Here is a 7,934-nt window from a genome sequence, read left to right as displayed (position 1 = left end):
AGGTTTCATTGAATGTTTCAGTGTGGTACCACTTTACTACGTGATCCAAACCAGAAACAACCCAGGATCTGTTCAACATGTGAAAAACGCGAAACTGTGAGCCTGATGAGGGCAAATCTTAGACCTAACCTTGACCTAACATGCGTTACCCTCTAAACTATTTATCCAGACCAGGTTTCATTGAATGTTTCAGTGTGGTACCACTTTACTACGTGATCCAATCCAGAAATAGCCCAGGATCTAGCCATGAAGTATGAGAAATATGCGAAAGTATGAGCCCGATGAGGGCAAATCCTAGACCTAACCCAGTCCTAACATGCGTTATTCTCTAAAATATTTATCAAGACCAGGTTTAATTGAATGTTTCAGTGTGGTACCACATTACTACGTGATCCAATCCAGAAAAAACCGAGGATCCGTACAACAAGTATGTGAAGAATGCGAAAGTATGAGTCTGATCAGTGAAAATCTCAGGCCTTACCTAGACCTAACTCGCGATGTCTTCTAAAATATTGATGGAAATCTGGTTTCATTGACTGTTTCAGTGTGGTACTACATTACTACGTGATGCAATCTAGAAAAAGCCCAGGATCTAGCCATCAAGTATGAGAAATATGCGAAAGAACGAGCCTGATGACAGCAAATCCCAGACCTAACCTAGACCTAACATGCGGTATCCTCTAAAATATTGAGCGAAACCAGGTTTAATGGACTGTTTCAGTGTGGTACCACATTACTACGTGATCCAAACCAGAAAAAACACAGGATCTGTTCAACAAGTATGTGAAAAACGCGAAACTGTGAGCCTGATGAGGGCAAAACTTAGACCTAACCTTGACCTAACATGCGTTATCCTCTAAAATATTTATCCAGACCAGGTTTCATTGAATGTTTCAGTGTGGTACCACTTTACTACATGATCCAATCCAGAAATAGCCCAGGATCTAGCCATGAAGTATGAGAAATATGCGAAAGTAAGAGCCTGATGAGGGCAAATCCTAGACCTATCCCAGACCTAACTTGCGTTATCCTCTAAAATATTGATCGAAATCAGGTTTAATTGACTGTTTCAGCGTGGTACCACATTACTACGTGATACAATCCAGAAACAGCCCAGGATCTAGCCATGAAGTATGAGCAATATGCGAAAGTATGAGCCTGATGAGGGCAAATCCCAGACCTATCCCAGACCTAACTTGCGTTATCCTCTAAAATATTGATCGAAACCAGGTTTAATTGACTGTTTCAGTGTGGTCCCACATTACTACGTGATGCAAACCAGAAAAAACCCAGGATCCGTTCAACAAGTATGTGAAGAATGCGAAGGTATGAGTTTGATGAGTGAAAATCCCAGGCCTAACCTAGACCTAACATGCGTTATCCTCAAAAATATTGATCGAAACCTGGTTTAATCGACTGTTTCAGTTTGGTACCACATTACTATGTGATCCAAACCAGAAAATAACCCAGGATCTGTTCAACGAGTATGTGAAGAGTGCGTAAGTATGAGTCTGATGAGGGCAAATCCCAGGCCTATCCCAGACCTAACTTGCGTTATCCTCTAAAATATTTATCAAGACCAGGTTTAATTGAATGTTTCAGCGTGGTACCATATTACTACGTGATACAATCCAGAAATAGCCCAGGATTCAGCCATGAAGTATGAGAAATATGCGAAAGTATGAGCCTGATGAGGGCAAATCCTAGACCTAACCCAGACCTAACATGCGTTATCCTCTAAAATATTTATCAAGACCAGGTTTAATTGATTGTTTCAGTGTGGTACCACATTACTACGTGAACCAAACCAGAAAAAAACCCAGGATCTGATCAACGAGTATGTGAAGTGTGCGAAAGTATGAGTCTGATGAGGGCAAATCACAGACCTATCCCAGACCTAACTTGCGATATCCTCTAAAATATTGATCGAAACCAGGTTTAATTGACAGTTTTAGTGTGGTACCACTTTACTACGTGATCCAAAGCAGAAAAAACCCTCGATCAGGTCAGCATGCATGTTAAAACTGCGAAAGTATGAGCCTGATGATGGCAAATCCCACACCTATCCCAGACCTAACATGCGTTATCCTCTAAAATATTTATCAAGACCAGGTTTAATTGAATGTTTCAGCGTGGTACCATATTACTACGTGATACAATCCAGAAATAGCCCAGGATTCAGCCATGAAGTATGAGAAATATGCGAAAGTATGAGCCTGATGAGGGCAAATCCTAGACCTAACCCAGACCTAACATGCGTTATCCTCTAAAATATTTATCAAGACCAGGTTTAATTGATTGTTTCAGTGTGGTACCACATTACTACGTGAACCAAACCAGAAAAAAACCCAGGATCTGATCAACGAGTATGTGAAGTGTGCGAAAGTATGAGTCTGATGAGGGCAAATCACAGACCTATCCCAGACCTAACTTGCGATATCCTCTAAAATATTGATCGCAACCAGGTTTAATGGACTGTTTCTGTGTGGTACCACACTACTACGTGATCCAAACCAGAAAAAACCCAGGATCTGTTCAACAAGTATGTGAAAAACGCGAAAGTATGAGCCTGATGAGGGCAAATCCCAGACCTATCCCAGACCTAACTTGCGTTATCCTCTAAAATATTGATCGAAACCAGGTTTAATTGACTGTTTCAGTGTGGTCCCACATTACTACGTGATGCAAACCAGAATAAACCCAGGATCCGTTCAACAAGTATGTGAAGAATGCGAAAGTATGAGTTTGATGAGTGAAAATCCCAGGCCTAACCTAGACCTAACATGCGTTATCCTCAAAGATATTCATCGAAACCTGGTTTAATCGACTGTTTCAGTGTGGTACCACATTACTATGTGATCCAAACCAGAAAATAACCCAGGATCTGTTCAACGAGTATGTGAAGAATGCGAAAGTATGGGTCTGATGAGTGAAAATCCCAAACCTAACCTAGACCTAACATGCGTTATCCTCTAAAATATTGATCCAATCCAGGTTTAATGGACTGTTTCAGTGTGGAACCACACTACTACGTGATCCAAACCAGAAAAAACCCAGGGTCTGTTCAACAAGGATGTGAAAAACGCGAAAGTATGAGCCTGATGAGGGCAAATCCCTGACCTATCCCAGACCTAACTTGCGTTGTCCTCTAAGATATTGATGGAAACCAGGTTTAATTGACTGTTTCAGTGCTGTACTTCATTACTACGTGATGCAATCCAGAAAAAGCCCAGGATCTAGCCATCAAGTTTGAGAAATATGCGAAAGAATGAGCCTGATGAGAGCAAATCCCAGACCTAAACTAGACCTAGCATGAATTATTCTCTTAAATATTGATCGAAACCAGGTGTAATTGATTGTTCAGTGTGGTCCCACATTACTACGTGATCCAAACCAGAAAAAACCTAGGATCCGTTCAACAAGTATGTGAAGAATGCGAAAGTATGAGTCTAATGAGTGAAAATCCCAGACCTAACATAGACCTAACATGCGTTATCCTCAAAAATACTGATCGGAACCTGGTTTAATCGACTGTTTTAGTGTGGTACCACATTACTACGTGATCCAAACCAGAAACAACCCAGGATCTGTTCAACAAGTATGTGAAAAACGCGAAACTGTGAGCCTGATGAGGGCAAATCTTAGACCTAACCTTGACCTAACATGCGTTATCCTCTAAACTATTTATCCAGACCAGGTTTCATTGAATGTTTCAGTGTCGTACCACTTTACTACGTGATCCAATCCATAAATAGCCCAGGATCTAGCCATGAAGTATGAGAAATATGCGAAAGTATGAGCCTCATGAGGGCAAATCCTAGACCTAACCCAGACCTAACATGTGTTATCCTCTAAAATATTTATCAAGACCAGGTTTAATTGATTGTTTCAGTGTGGTCCCACATTACTACGTGATCCAAAACAGAAAAAACCCAGTATCTGTTCTACATGTATAAGTAATATGCGAAAGAATGAGCCCGATGAGAGCAAATCCCAGACCTAACCTAGACCTAACATGAATTATTCTCTAAAATATTGATCGAAACCAGGTTTAATTGACTGTTTCAGTGTGGTCCCACATTACTACGTGATCCAAACCAGAAAGAACCCAGGGTCCGTTCAACAAGTATGTGAAGAATGCGAAAGTATGAGTCTGATGAGTGAAAATCCCAGGCCTAAACTAGACCTAACATGCGTTATCCTCAATAATATTGATCGAAACCAGGTTTAATCGACTGTTTCAGTGTGGTACCACATTACTACGTGATCCAAACCAGAAAAAAACCCAGGATCTGATCAACGAGTATGTCAAGTGTGCGACAGTATGACCCTGATTAGGGCTAATCCCAGACCTATCCCAGACCTAACATGCGTTATCCTCTAAAATATTGATCGAGACCAGGTTTAATTGACTGTTTTAGTGTGGTACCACTTTACTACGTGATCCAAAGCAAAAAAAACCCTCGATCAGGTCAACATGCATGTTAAAACTGCGAAAGTATGACCCTGATGAGGGCAAATCACAGACCTAACCCAGACCTAACATGCGTTATCCTCTAAAATATTTATCAAGACCAGGTTTAATTTAATGCTTCAGTGTGGTACCACATTACTACGTGATCCAAACCAGAAAAAACCCTGGATCTGTTCAACAAGTATGTGAAAAACGCGAAACTGTGAGCCTGATGATGGCAAATCTTAGACCTAACCTTGACCTAACATGCGTTATCCTCTAAAATATTTATCCAGACCAGGTTTCATTGAATGTTTCAGTGTGGTACCACTTTACTACGTGATCCAATCCACAAATAGCCCAGGATCTAGCCATGAAGTATGAGAAATATGCGAAAGTATGAGCCCGATGAGGGCAAATCCTAGACCTAACCCAGTCCTAACATGCGTTATTCTCTAAAATATTTATCAAGACCAGGTTTAATTGAATGTTTCAGTGTGGTACCACATTACTACGTGATCCAAACCAGAAAAAACCGAGGATCCGTACAACAAGTATGTGAAGAATGCGAAAGTATGAGTCTGATCAGTGAAAATCTCAGGCCTTACCTAGACCTAACTTGCGTTGTCTTCTAAAATATTGATGGAAACCTGGTTTCATTGACTGTTTCAGTGTGGTACTACATTACTACGTGATGCAATCTAGAAAAAGCCCAGGATCTAGCCACCAAGTATGAGAAATATGCGAAAGAACGAGCCTGATGACAGCAAACCCCAGACCTAACCTAGATCTAACATGCGGTATCCTCTAAAATATTGAGCGAAACCAGGTTTAATGGACTGTTTCACTGTGGTACCACATTACTACGTAATCCAAACCAGAAAAAACCGAGGATCTGTTCAACAAGTATGTGAAAAACGCGAAACTGTGAGCCTGATGAGGGCAAATCTTAGACCTAACCTTGACCTAACATGCGTTATCCTCTAAAATATTTATCCAGACCAGGTTTCATTGAATGTTTCAGTGTGGTACCACTTTACTACATGATCCAATCCAGAAATAGCCCAGGATCTAGCCATGAAGTATGAGAAATATGCGAAAGTAAGAGCCTGATGAGGGCAAATCCTAGACCTATCCCAGACCTAACTTGCGTTATCCTCTAAAATATTGATCGAAATCAGGTTTAATTGACTGTTTCAGCGTGGTACCACATTACTACGTGATAGAATCCAGAAACAGCCCAGGATCTAGCCATGAAGTATGAGCAATATGCGAAAGTATGAGAATGATGAGGGCAAATCCTAGACCTAACCCAGACCTAACATGCGTTATCCTCTAAAATATTTATGAAGACCAGGTTTAATTGATTGTTTCAGTGTGGTCCCACATTACTACGTGATCCAAAACAGAAAAAACCCAGGATCTGTTCTACATGTATGAGAAATATGCGAAAGAATGAGCCTGATGAGAGCAACTCCCAGACCTAACCTAGACCTAACATGAATTATTCTCTAAAATATTGATCGAAACCAGGTTTAATTGACTGTTTCAGTGTGGTCCCACATTACTACGTGATCCAAACCAGAAAAAACCCAGGATCCGTTCAACAAGTATGTGAAGAATGCGAAAGTATGAGTCTGATGAGTGAAAATCCCAGGCCTAACCTAGACCTAACATGAATTATTGTCTAAAATATTGAACAAAACCAGATTTAATTGACTGTTTCAGTGTGGTCCCACATTACTACGTGATCCAAACCAGAAAAAACCCTCGATCAGGTCAACATGCATGTTAAAACTGCGAAAGTATGACCCTGATGAGGGCAAATCACAGACCTAACCCAGACCTAACATGCGTTATCCTCTAAAATATTTATCAAGACCAGGTTTAATTTAATGTTTCAGTGTGGTACCACATTACTACGTGATCCAAACCAGAAAAAACCCTGGATCTGTTCAACAAGTATGTGAAAAACGCGAAACTATGAGCCTGATGAGGGCAAATCTTAGACCTAACCTTGACCTAACATGCGTTATCCTCTAAAATATTTATCCAGACCAGGTTTCATTGAATGTTTCAGTGTGGTACCACTTTACTACGTGATCCAATCCAGCAATAGCCCAGGATCTAGCCATGAAGTATGAGAAATATGCGAAAGTATGAGCCCGATGAGGGCAAATCCTAGACCTAACCCAGTCCCAACATGCGTTATTCTCTAAAATATTTATCAAGACCAGGTTTAATTGAATGTCTCAGTGTGGTACCACATTACTACGTGATCCAAACCAGGAAAAACCCAGGATCAGTTCAACAAGTATGTGAAAAACGCGAAAGTATGAGCCTGATTAGGGCGAATCCCAGACCTATCCCAGACCTAACTTGCGTTATCCTCTAAAATATTGATCGAAACCAGGTTTAATTGACTGTTTCAGCGTGGTACCACATTACTACCTGATACAATCCAGAAACAGCCCAGGATCTAGCCATGAAGTATGAGAAATATGCGAAAGTATGAGCCTGATGTGGGCAAATCCTAGACCTAACCCAAACCTAACATGCGTTATCCTCTAAAATATTTATCAAGACCAGGTTTAATTGAATGTTTCAGTGTAGTACCACATTACTACGTGAAACAAACCAGAAAAAAACAAGGATCAGTTCAACAAGTATGTGAAGAATGCGAAAGTATGAGTCTGATGAGTGAAAACCCCAGGGCTAACCTAGACCTAACATGAATTGTTCTCTAAAATAGTGATCGAAACCAGGTTTAATTGACTGTTTCAGTGTGGTCCCACATTACTACGTGATGCAAACCAGAAAAAACCCAGGATCCGTTCAACAAGTATGTTAAAACTGCGACAGTATGATCCTGATGAGGGCAAATCCCAGGCCTAACCTAGACCTAACATGCGTTGTCCTCTAAAATATTGATGGAAACCAGGTTTAATGTACTGTTTCAGTGTGGCACCACTTTACTGCGTGATCCAAAGCAGAAAAAACCCTCGATCAGGCCAACATGTATGTTAGAACTGCGAAAGTATGACCCTGATGAGGGCAAATCCCAGGACTAACATAGACCTAATATGCGTTGTCCTCTAAAATATTGATGGAAACCAGGTTTAATTGACAGTTTCAGTGTTGTACTTCATTACTACGTTATGCAATCCAGAAAAAGCCCAGAATCTAGCCATCAAGTATGAGAAATATGCGAAAGAATGAGCCTGATAAGAGCAAATCCCAGACCTAACCTAGGCCTAATATGAATTATTCTCTAAAATATTTATCGAAACCAGGTTTAATTGACTGTTTCAGTGTGGTCCCACATTACTACCTGATCCAAACCGGAAAAAACCCAGGATCCGTTCAAGTAGCATGTGAAGAATGCGAAACTATGAGTCTGATGATGGCAAATCCTAGACCTAACCCAAACCTAACATGCGTTATCCTCTAAAATATTTATCAAGACCAGGTTTAATTGAAT

This window comes from Colletes latitarsis, unplaced genomic scaffold (assembly GCF_051014445.1).
Source record: "Colletes latitarsis isolate SP2378_abdomen unplaced genomic scaffold, iyColLati1 scaffold0002, whole genome shotgun sequence".
Classification (NCBI taxonomy): domain Eukaryota; kingdom Metazoa; phylum Arthropoda; class Insecta; order Hymenoptera; family Colletidae; genus Colletes; species Colletes latitarsis.
Note: the sequence above shows the minus strand (reverse complement) of the source record.